Source organism: Eschrichtius robustus, chromosome 16, assembly GCF_028021215.1.
Source record: "Eschrichtius robustus isolate mEscRob2 chromosome 16, mEscRob2.pri, whole genome shotgun sequence".
NCBI classification, from domain to species: Eukaryota; Metazoa; Chordata; class Mammalia; order Artiodactyla; family Eschrichtiidae; genus Eschrichtius; species Eschrichtius robustus.
In genome coordinates, this window is record NC_090839.1 from 16229400 (window position 1) to 16242157 (window position 12758).

At 38.0% G+C, this 12758-nt stretch overlaps 1 protein-coding gene across 4 annotated transcripts in view; it reads right to left on the reverse strand.

Annotated features, from left to right (window-relative positions):
- PKIG (cAMP-dependent protein kinase inhibitor gamma) overlaps positions 1-12758 on the reverse strand; it is a 106748-nt gene that overhangs the window by 60255 nt on the left and 33735 nt on the right. Inside the window, exon 1 of one of the 4 annotated variants that reach the window (XM_068523775.1) lies at positions 4555-4579. The exons of the other annotated variants lie outside the window; for them this stretch is intronic. The gene's annotated coding sequence lies outside the window, so the exon portion shown is untranslated. Of the gene's footprint in view, positions 1-4554; positions 4580-12758 lie in introns of those variants that run through there. 4 annotated transcript variants of the gene reach the window in all.

Here is a 12758-nt window from a genome sequence, read left to right on the forward strand (position 1 = left end):
TAACCCTTTTTTCTATTCTCAGGAAAAGTTTGTATAATATTAATTCTTTCTCTCTTAAATGTTTGATATAACTTCCTAGTGAAGGCATATAGGGCTGGAGTTTTCCTTGTGGGAAGGTTTTTAATTGCTGACTTAATAATAGTTATATTATTAATAAATGTATCCATTCACCTAAATTTCTAAAATTTTGGGCATAAAGTTGTTCATTATATCTTATTATCTTGATAATAACTATAAGATCCCCCTTTTCACTCTTGACAGTGGCTATCTGTACCTTTCCTTCCTTTTCTTTTTTCTTTTTTTTTTTAACTTTTTATTTTTCATTCATTCATTCATTAGCCTGCACTGGGTCTTAGTTGCGGCACACGGGATCTTTGTTGCGGCGTGCGGGCTCTTTAGTTGCAGCATGCGGGCTTCTTAGTTGCAACACATGGACTTCTTAGTTGCAGCACGTGGACTTCTTAGTTGTGGCATGCAGGCTCTTAGTTGCGGCATGCTAACTCTTAGTTGCGGCATGCATGTGGGATCTAGTTCCCTGACCAGGGATCGAACCCAGGCACCCTGCATTGGGAGCATGGAGTCTTACCCACTGGACCACCAGGGAAGCACCTCCTTCCTTTTCTTGATCAACCTTACTACAGTATGTCATTTTCATTAATCTTTTCCAAGAACCAAGCCTTGCCTTCATTGGTATTCTGTATTATACATTTGCTTTATACTTCATTCATTTCTCTTCTTCTCATTCTTTCTTTCCCTTTATTTTGTTTTGCTGGGCTTTTTCTGACTTCTTCATATAAATGTTTGCTCAGTTTTTGGCCTTTCTTCTTTCCTAATACATGCATTTAAGGCTATATACTTTTTAAAAAATTTTTATTTATTTTTGGCTGCGTTGGGTCTTCGTTGCTGTGCACGGGTTTTCTCTAGTTGCGGCAAGTGGGGGCTACTCTTCACTGCAGTGCACGGGCTTCTCTTGTTGCGGAGCATGGGCTCTAGGCACGTGGGCTTCAGTAGTTTCAGCACGCAGGCTCAGCAGTTGTGGCACATGGGCTTAGCTGCTCTGCAGCATGTGGGATCTTCCCGGACCAGGGATCAAACGCATGCTCTCTGAATTGGAAGGCAAATTCTTAACCACTGCTCCACCAGGAAGTCCCTGAGGATATTTTTGGGGTTTTCATGTTCTAGTTCTTTTCATGGGTGTCCTGTTTCCTTATGAATCTGTTTTCTTCTTATGTGCTGCTCATTATATTAAAAAATTATTTAGAGGATGATCCTGATGCTCAGGATGATAACATCTTCCTCTAGAGAGGATTTTCACTTGTTTCTGTCAGTGGCCCAATGATGCTATTAGCTTAGGACAATAAAGATAAAGCTTCCCTAGACCTGAAAGCTTGGTTGCAAGACTATGTGAGGGCTGATTTAGTTCAAGATCCCCCTTATGTCCTTAGGGGTTCCATTCAAACTGGAGGGGTAGTTTATTTGTGTCTCTGATAGTCAATAAGCTATGAATTCTGCCCTCATGGATGAGGCTACCAAAAGCACAGCTTAACCTCACAGATGCTTTCTCAGGATAAGCAAATGCCTTCAGGGCAAAAATGATTTTGGTAGCTAGGTTTACCTGTCTTAATTTTTACATTCTTCCAGATGCTGGTATGGTAATCCTTCAATATCATGTAAACTTTTTGAAGCTTTCAAGAAAATGTCTTTATATTTTGTCCAGCTTTCTAAACTCATCAGCGGGGCTGATCCAAATGACCTAGACTGCCACGACTGGAAGTAGAATTCCAACCATATATCTTTGAGTAACTTGTGAATTTTGCACCATAAAATAGTATTGTCTATTCAAATAACTAAATACAATGAATTTTTGAAAAGATAAGAAGTAGAGTGATGAAAGGATCCAATATTGAGGAAAACGTATACATGGAAAGGAGAAAAGAAAAAGGAAGCTGATTTACCTTTCAGAATTTCATAGAATATCTACAGGAGTATCATGGGTGTTGATGACATGTTAGCGTTTTAATGGAAAAATATAATTAGCTAATCAAAATGTCTTAATACACTTATTCCTTGGTAAATGCTGAAATTCTATACTCCAGCCATTTGAACTTGCTTTTCCACCTGGTTTGACACTTTGTGGCTTTCATGGAATATCTGCTTATAAGTAACTCTGTATCTTGTAAGTTAAAAGAAACCCAGCTCACTCTGTAGATTAGAGTGTAAACTAGTGAAAACTTCTAAGGATGAAACTGGAAATATTCAACAAAATTTAAAGCGTACATACCCTTGTTACAGCACAGTCTTCTACTAGTAATTGATTCCGCAGATCTACTTACAAAAACTCACAAAGATACACATAAAATGTTCTTTGCAACAGTTTTTGCCAATGAAAAACTGAATATGATGACTTGAATATTCACCAAGAGGAAGTAAGTTAAATAAATTATGACATATTTATATAGCAGAGTACCACTGTGATGGAAATTCATCATTTTTTAAAAGCTGTCCCTCATCCAACTGCCTCCTCCTATTTGGAGGTACTCCTTCACTTGAATCTTAAGCAAGTGACACAAAGATAAAGGGACAGTTGGAATTTTTTCCTGACAGTGTCCTAAGGCAGTGATGGCAACATACTGGCCTGGCTACTTTAGCTAAGAGAGGCTCACTAAGCCTACTACTTCATGGTCCTCTAGGCCCGCCTTGGTCCTGACCATTCTCAAACTTTTGTCCTACATCCCTCCAGTGCATTCCCTGCTTCTATTACTCAAAGCATAAAGGTTTGTAACTGATGCAACTATAAAGTCATTTAAAAGAATAAAATGGATCTATGTGAACACTAGTGGCAGGACAATACGTACAATATGATCTCATTCATATAATTTTAAAGCAACCAATAGATCTAATATTTCTGCTTAGATATGCACAATTTCTGAAAAAAGTTATCCAGGAATGTTTATTTATAATGGTTACTTCTATGAAATGAGAATGGGGACTTGGGGGAAGAGGGAGAAGACATTTTACTTATAACATTCTGTACTTAAAAAATATATATTTTTTGGGCTTCCCTGGTGGCGCAGTGGTTGAGAATCTGCCTGCCAATGCAGGGGACACGGGTTCGAGCCCGGGTCTGGGAAGATCCCACATGCCGCGGAGCGACTAGGCCCATGAGCCACAATTGCTGAGCCTGCGCATCTGCAGCCTGTGCCCCGCAACAAGAGAGGCCGCCATAGTGAGAGGCCCGCGCACCGCGATGAAAAGTGGCCCCCACTTGCCTCAACTAGAGAAAGCCCTCGCACAAAAACGAAGACCCAACACAGCCATAAATAAATAAATAAATAAATAATTAAAATAGTTTTTAAAAATATATATATATATTTTATTTCTAAAAAGCTTATTTTAAAAAGGAAAACAAAAGCCACATGAAAAAAAAAATGAAAAAAAAAAAAGCCACATGAGATGGACTGTTCTGAAGCTGAGATACATGAAATCTCTAGATGCTTCTTACTGAGGACCATTCAAAGCCATAGCCCATTATTATCATCCTTTAGGTGACAGATGATAAGAAATCATTGAAATATTTTAAGTGGCAGGTGACACGTGCAAAGTAGGATTTAGATATAACTTCGGCAGAAGGAGCCCTACCAGGAGGATGGACTAAGTAAATACATGGCAGAAAAAGACACACTGATTAGACTTGAAGAAATATGAGCTTGGACTGGAAAGCTGGCAGTAGAAAAGGAATAGAAGGGAATATTGCAAAAGACAAGATTATCATATCTCATACAATTGTTTACTGCTCAAATACTTACTGAATGTCTACTATGGACTGCCACAGGGTAAAAGGTATATGAACTTTACCAAAATCAACCAACCAAATAAACAAATCATATGGTCTACTTAAGTCCCAGTTTTCTTCTTTGTAAAATGGAAAGGACAAAATACCCAATTCATAGGATTGCTATAAGGATTGAAGGAAACTATATATAAGACATACTAAATCTTCCATAAGTGTTAACTATTACTAGTACTACTATTATTACCGGTACTTCAATGATGAGAATGACAATTTAAATAGCAAAAATAATACCCAAGTAGCCTATCTTTCAGAAACATACCCACATTATGGAATGGGGTGTCATAGATTCATTCTGCTGTATTAAAATATTATGGTCATTTAAAGACTAAAAGTTTTATTCCTAATGACTTGTGGCTTTATAGGGGTCCCTTGCAGACAGCTGATCAACTTTGAAAAAATAGAGAAGTTCCTAGCCCCTCTGCTACACAAAGTCTCCCTCCCAAGTTCCCTCTCAGTCTCAGACACGGAAAAGTCTCGGGAATCCAAAGTAGCACCAAATATCATGTTTGCACTATATACCCCACCGCAGTTCTTTAAGACCAAGGTATAAAGGTATAGCTTCTTTTAAACATTTACTGTTCAGGAAATATTGGAGAATTGACTTGTAAAATAGTATAAAGAAATGAAAAGGGCAAGTCAGTAAGTATAGATTATTCTAAACATACTGAAAATCCCAATAAAACTATTAATTTATATCTGACCGTAACAGGAGAGGTAAGATTCATGGCTCCCTTCTTAATTTTAACGACGCACTCACATTGCAAGATATACGCAACACCAGCAGCTTATTATGAAATTGCAACAATCCTGGAAGGCTTGAAGGAAAATGAGCTTGGCCAAACTAGACTTCTTTCCACTATCATAAAAATAATGAGTGAGGGCTTTTGAAAAATGTGGCATATTCAAAAGACTTGGCAGAAAGGAAACCATGTGCAGGAGAGACTTAACCCTACACTTCTAGTTTGATTTCACTTACCAACTTAAGAAAATTAGTAAAAAATAACTAAGTATCTCTCAAATCTATACTCTACCATAAATGAAAAAGAAAATGTTATACTCAGGATCCAAACTTAGTACAGATCTTCATAAACTTACTACTATTATTAGCCAAAAGGTATAATTATGGCTAGCATTAACTTTTGGTTGTCATATATGGGGAGTAAGGTACCTATCAATTGAAATATATGTGCCAAACATATATCTTTAAAACTTGGAAATTCAACTAAATGAGGATAAAAGAATACAAAGATTATTTTAGGCAATAAATGATTTAGCTGTTAACAGTAATCAATCAGCGATAAATTTTATAATTGGAGGAGGTCTCTAAAATTCTTTCCAACTCTTGCGTTCTATGAGTTGGGTTTCATCATGCAAAAAGTATTTTCTTGTCTGAAAAAAATATGTATATATGAGTAACATAAGCAAAATGGCAGAAAAAGAGTGTTCTACTGTCTCCTCCCCCCAAAACACCAATTTTGACAATCACACATGGGCAAGAGTACCTCTGTGGAAAGCCAGGAATCCAGCAAAGAATTTTTTGCACATGGTTGGAGCAAAAAAAGAAAAAAGAAAAAAAAAATCTGAGACTGGACTCAAAGAGAGTAAGAAGAACAGTTTCACTTTATCCAAATCATCCCTCCCCCAAGGTGGCACAGCTCAGAGCCAAGAGAGACCTTCTTAGCCCGTGATTTCTCCCACAGGGAAAAGTGAGAGCATGTAAGTGAGAGCCTGGCTGCCCTAACCATGCAAGATGCTGCCAAAGAGACCCACTTTTTTCTCACCCTATCCAATACTGAAGTACTGACTAGTGAAGTGGGGGAGAAGGCAAGGAGAATGGCAGTCAGGGCTCTTGAAAGGCATCAAAGGGAAACAGATTCTGCTATAATCCCTTTGTAGACTCTATCAAGAAGCCACACACAAGCCACTGGGGACACCTTGCCTGAAGATCACCCCCCACTGGCCCAGGGGCACCCACAAGGATCCATGTGCCTCACCCACACAAACCCCATTCCAGAGCTGACTCCATGTGTGCGCCCTGAAGGCAGTGAGTGCAAGCCTTTGCAGAAAGCTAGGGAGCACACGGAAAAAGCTGGCTCAACTTTGCAGGACTGGGATAAAGCAAACAAACTTTAGCATTCAGACCACCCAAGGGAGAGCAAATGGGAGGCTGTCAGCACCCAGCCTGGCTTTGCAGGATCAAGAGAAGACATACAATCTTAAGAATTCCTTCTCAAGCGGAACAAAAAGTGTGGAGTACGTGTATTCATAGAAAAGATCTGAGAAAGCCTCAGAATCCCCAGCAGGGTGAGGAGAAGGTATTTCTCTCCCAAAGCCAGTCAGTAAAGATGTCCTCTTAAAATGTGAAGATGGCAATGCAATACTTCAAGGAACATGGGAAATCAAGGAAACATAACATCACTTAAAAAAACAAAGTAACTTTCTGGTAAGTGACCCCCCCAAAAATGGAGATCTGCAATTTACCCAATGAAGAATTCAAAATAGTCATTTTAAGGAAGCTCAGTGAACTACAAGAAAACACAGAAAAGGAGAAATTGACATTAACACAATAACACCCAGCTTATATCAACAGATCACCCAGACAGAAAATCAATAAGGAAACACTGGCCTTAAGTGACACATCAGATCAGATGAACTTAAAAGTTATATATAGAACATCCCATCCAAGAGGAGCACAAGATACATTCTTTTCAAGTATACATGGAACATTTTCCAGGATAGATCACATGATAGGACACAAAATAAACTTCAGTAAATTTAAGAAAATTGAAATCATATCAAGCATCTTTTCTGACCACAACGCTATGAGACTAGAAATCAACCACAAGAAAAAAAAACTGCAAAAAACAGAAACACATGGAGGCTACAAAATATGCTACTAAACAACCAATGGATCACAAACAAATGAAAATAAAAACACAGTGACTCTCCAAAATCTATGGGATGCAGCAAAAGCAGTTCTAAGGGGGAAATTTATAGTGATAAAAGTTTACCTCAGGAAAAAAGAAAAGTCTCAAATAAACAACCTAACATTATACGTAAAGGAACTAGAAAAATAAGAACAAACAAAACCCAAAGTTAGTAGAAGGAAAGAAATCATAAAGATCAGAGCAACAGTAAATTAAATAGAGACAAAAAAATCGAAAAGATCAATGAAATGAAGAGCTGATTCTTTGAAGATAAACAAAATTGATAAAACTTTAGCCAGACTCAACAAGAAAAAGAGAAGACCGAAATCAATAAAATCAGAAATGAAAAAGGAGAAGTTACAACTGACACCTCAAAATTATAAACTCCTAAGAGATTATTATGAACAACTATATGCCAATAAAACTGACAATCTAGAAGAAATGGACAAATTCTAGAAATGTACACTCTCCCAACTGAACCAGGAAGAAACAGAAAATATGAACAGACCAATTACCAATAATGAAATTGAAATCAGTAATAAAAAAATATTCCCAACAAACAAGTCCAGGACCAGAGGACTTCACAGGTGAATTCTACCAAACATTTAGAGAAGAGTTAACACCCATCCTTCTCAAACTATTCCAAAAAAATCGCTGAGGGGGGAAGGCTACCAAACTCACTCTGTGAGGCCAGCATTACCCTGATACCAAAACCAGACAAAGCTTTCACAAAAAAAGAAAATTACAGCCAACATCACTGATGAACATAGACGCAAAAATCCTCAACAAAATATAACCAAACCAAATCCAACAATACATCAGAAGGATCACACACCATGATCAAGTGGAATTTATCCTATGGATGCAGTGATGGTTCAATATCCACAAATCACTTAATAAGATATGCCGCATTAACAAATTGAAGAATAAAAACCATGTGATCATTTCAATAGATGCAGAGAAAGCTTTTGATAAAATTCAACAGCCATTTATGATAAGAAGAAAAAAACTCTAAGAAAGTGGATATAGATGGAACATACCTCAACATAATGAGAACCATATATGATAAGCATCATACTCAATGGTGAAAAGCTGAAAGCATTTCCTCTAAGATCAGGAACAAGACGCGGGTGCCCACTCTCGCCACTTTTATTCAACATAGTATTGGAAGTTCTAACCACAGGAATTAGACAAGAAAGAAATGAAAAGAATCCAAACTGGAAAGGAAGAAGTAAAACTGTCACTGTTGCAGATGACATAATACTATACATAGAAAATCCTAAAGATGCCACCAAAAAACTACTAGAGCTCATCAATAAATTCAGTAAAGTTGCAGGATATAAAATTAATATAGAGAAATCTGTTGCATATCTATATACTAACAACAAACCATCACAAAGAGAAATTAAGGAAACAGCCCCATTTACAATCATATCAAAAACAATAAAATACCTGGAAATAAACCAACCTAAACAGGTAAAAGACCTGTACTCGGAAAACTACAAGACACTGAAGAAAGAAACTGACGATGACACAAACAGATGGATATACTGGGTTGGCCGAAACATTTGTCTGTTTTTTCCCATAAGATGGGTCTACTGTAGTGCTTAGTTGTCTTTAACTTCATTTGAAACAGTTTTGTTAGCTTGTATTGTGATAGCTGTCATATCAGCATGCATTTAAAAAAAATAAACATCAAAACTTGTGAATTTTTGTGTAGCCATCTTAATATTGAAGATGGAAGAAAAAAGGCAACATTTTTGGCATATTATGCTTTATTATTTCAAGAAAGGTAAAAACGCAACTGAAACGCAGAAAAAAAAAGATTTGTGCAGTGCATGGAAAAGGTGCTGTGACTGATCGAACGTGTCAAAAGTGGTTTGCGAAGTTTCGTGCTGGAGATTTCTCGCTGGACGATGCTCCACGGTCGGGTAGACCAGTTGAAGTTGACAGCGATCAAATCGAGACATTAACTGAGAGCAACCAACGTTATACCATGCAGGAGATGGCCGACATACTCAAAATATCCAATATCCAAGCACTGAAAATCATTTGCACCAGGTTGGTTAAGTTCATTGCTTTGATGTTTGGGTTCCACATAAGTTAAGCAAAAAAAAACCTTCTTGACCATATTTCCACATGCCATTCTCTCCTGAAAAGTAAAGAAAATGTTCCATTTTTAAAACAAATTGTGACAGGTGTGGAAAGGTGGATACTGTACAATAATGTAGAATGGAAGAGATTGTGGGGCAAGCGAAATTAACCACCACCAATCACACCAAAGGCCGGTCTTCATCCAAAGAAGGTGATAAGCATATGGTGGGATTGGAAGGGAATCCTCTATTATGAGCTCTTTTCGGAAGACCAAATGATTAATTCTAACAAATACTGCTCCCAATTAGACCGACTGAAAGCAGTATTCAAAGAAAAGCGTCAGGGATTATCAACAAAAAATGCATAATCTTCCATCAGGATAATGCAAGACTGTCTGTTTCTTTGATGACCAGGCAAAAACTGTTACAGCTTGGCCAGGAAGTTCTGATTCATTCACCGTATTCACCAGACATTGCACCTTCAGAATTTACTTTGGTCTTTACAAAATTATCTTAATGGAAACAATTTCAATTTCCTGGAAGACTGTAAAAGGCACCTGGAACAGTTCTTTTCTCAAAAAGAGAAAAAGTTTTGGGAAGATGGAATTATGAAGTTGCCTGAAAAATGGCAGAAGGTAGTGGAACAAAATGGTGAATACATTGTTCAATAAAGTTCTTGGTGAAAATGAAAAATGTGCCTTTTATTTTTACTTAAAAACCGAAGGAATGTTTTGGCCAACCCAATATATACCATGTTAATGGAGTGGAAGAATATTGTTAAAATGACTGTACTACCCAAGGCAACCTACAGCGAAATACCACAGGCATTTTTCACATAACTAGAACAAAAAATTTTTTAACTTGTATGGAAACATGAAAGACCCCGAATAGCCAAAACAATGTTGAGAAAGAAGAACAGAGGTGGAGGCATCACGCTCCCTGACTTCAGGCTATGCTAAAAGCTTTAGTAATCAAAACAGTATGATAGGCCTTCCCTGATGGCGCAGTGGTTAAGAACACGCCTGCCAATGCAGGGGACGCTGGTTTGAGCCCTGGTCTGGGAAGATCCCACATGCCGCGGAGCAACTAAGCCCGTGCACCACAACTACTGAGCCTGTGCTCTAGAGCCCGCAAGCCACAACTACTGAGCCCGTGTGCCTAGAGCCCGTGCTCAGCAACAAGAGAAGCCACCGCAATGAGAAGCCTGCACACTGCAACAAAGAGTAGCCCCCATTTGCTGCAACTAGAGAAAGCCTGCACGCAGCGACGAAGACCCAATGCAGCCAAAAATAAATAAATTAATTAAATCAAAACCCAAAACAAAACAGTATGATACTCGCACAAAAATAAATACATAGATCAATGGAACAGAATACAGAGCCCAGAAATAAACCCACACACTTCTGGTCAATTAATCTCTGACAAAGGAGACAAGAATATATGATCGAGAAAAGACAGTCTCTTCAATAAGTCGTGCTGGGAAAACTGGACAGCTACATATAAAAGAATGAAATAAGAACATTTTCTCCCACCATATATATATATACAAAAATAAACACAAAATGGATTAAAGACCTAAAAGTAAGACCGGAAACCAAAAAACTCCTAGAAGAAAACATAGGCAGAACACTCTTTGTGACATAAGTCATAGCAGTAGTTTTTAAGATCTATCTCCTAAGGCAAAAGAGACAAAAGCAAAAATAAACAAATGGGACCTAATTAAACTTAAAAGCTCTTGCACAACAAAGGAAACCATTGACAAAATAAAAAGACAACCTACTGAATTTTCTACTGGAGAAAATATTTGCAAATGATATGACCAATAAGGGGTTAATAGCCAAGACATATAAAACAGCTCATGCAACTCAACATCAAAAAATCAAACAACCGGGGCTTCCCTGGTGGCGCAGTGGTTGAGAATCCGCCTGCCAATGCAGGGGACACGGGTTCGAGCCCTGGTCTGGGAAGATCCTACATGCCGCGGAGCAACTGGGCCCGTGAGCCACAATTACTGAGCCTACGCGTCTGGAGCCTGTGCTCCGCAACGAGAGAGGCCACGGTAGTGAGAGGCCCGCGCACCGCGATGAAGAGTGGCCCCAGCTTGCCGCAACTGGAGAAAGCCCTCGCACAGAAACGAAGACCCAACACAGCCATAAATTAATTAATTAAAAAAAAAAAAACAAAAAAACCAAACCAAACAACCTGATTTAAAAATGGGCAGAAGGCCTGAATAGACATTTTTCCAAAGAAGACACACAGATGGCCATCAGGCACATGAATAGATGCTCAACATGGCTAATCACTAGAGAAATGCAAATCAAAACCACCATGAAATATCACCTCACAACTATCAGTATGGTTATCACCAAAAAGACCACAAATAACAAACGTTGGCAAGGATGTCGAGAAAAGGAAACCCTTGTACACTGTTGGTGGGACTGTAAATTGGTGCAGCCACTGTGGGAAACAGTATGGAGGTTCCTCAACTAAAAATAGAACTATCATATGATCCAACAATTCCACTCCCGGGTATATAGCCAAAGAAAATGAAAGCACCAATGAAAAGATACATGCACTCAATGTTCATAGCAGCTTTATTCAAAATAGCCAAGATATGGAAGCAACCTAAGTATCCATAAACAGATGAATGGATAAAGAAGATGTGAGATACACACACACACACACACACACACACACACGGCTACTACTCAGCCATAAAAAGGAATAAAATTTTTCCATTGGCAACAACACAGATAGACCTGGAGGTTATTATGCTTAGTGAAATAAGTCAGATAGAGAGAGACAAATACTATATATTATCAATTATATGTGGAATCTAAAAAGTAAAACAAATGAGTGACTATAACAAAAAAGAAACAGATTCATAGAGAACAAACTAGTGCTTACCAGGGGGAGAAAGAAGAGGGGAGGGGCAAGATAGGGGTAGGGATTTAAGAGGTGCAAACTACTATGTATAAAATAAATAAGCTACAAAGATATGTTGTACAGCACAGGGAATATAGTCAATATCTGATAATAACTATAAATGGAGTATAATCTATAAAAATTTTGAATCACTATGTTGTACATCTGAAATTAATATAATATCATAAATCAACTATACCTCAATAAAAAATTAGATAAATAAGTAGTAGGGGTGTAATGTACAACTATGTATAACTATAATCAACACTGCTGTATGTTATATATGAAAATTGTTGAGAGTAAATCCTAAGAGTTCTCACAACAGTGAAAAAACATTGTTTTCTATTTCATTAATGTACTATCTACATGAGATGATGAATGTTCACTAAACTTACTGTGGTCATCATTTTATGATGTATGCAAGTCAAATCATTATGCTGTACACCTTAAATTTACACAGTGCTATATGTCAATTATACCTCAATAAAACTGGAAGAAAAAAATTGATCATGTACAAAGGAATAAGAAAGAAGTACCAGGTGGGACTTTATTCAATTAAAAAATAAAATTAAACTCAAACATCATGATTCCCTTAGATATGTTCATCTACTCAACACTGTAAACATTAAAATATACAGCAGCTCATTTAAAATTCTGTGACAGGGCTTCCCTGGTGGCACAGTGGTTAAGAATCCACCTGCCAATGCAGGCAAAACAGGTTCGAGCCCTGGTCTGGGAAGATACCACATGCTGCGGAGCAAATAAGCCTGTGTGCCACAACTACTGAGCCTACGCTCTAGAGCCCATGAGCCACAACTACTGAAGCCCGCATGCCACAACTACTGACCCCCACGTGCCTAGAGCCCGTGCACCGCAACAAAGAGTAGCCCCTGCTCGCTGCAACTAGAGAAAGCCCGCACGCAGCAACGAAGACCCAACACAGCCAAATAAATAAATTAA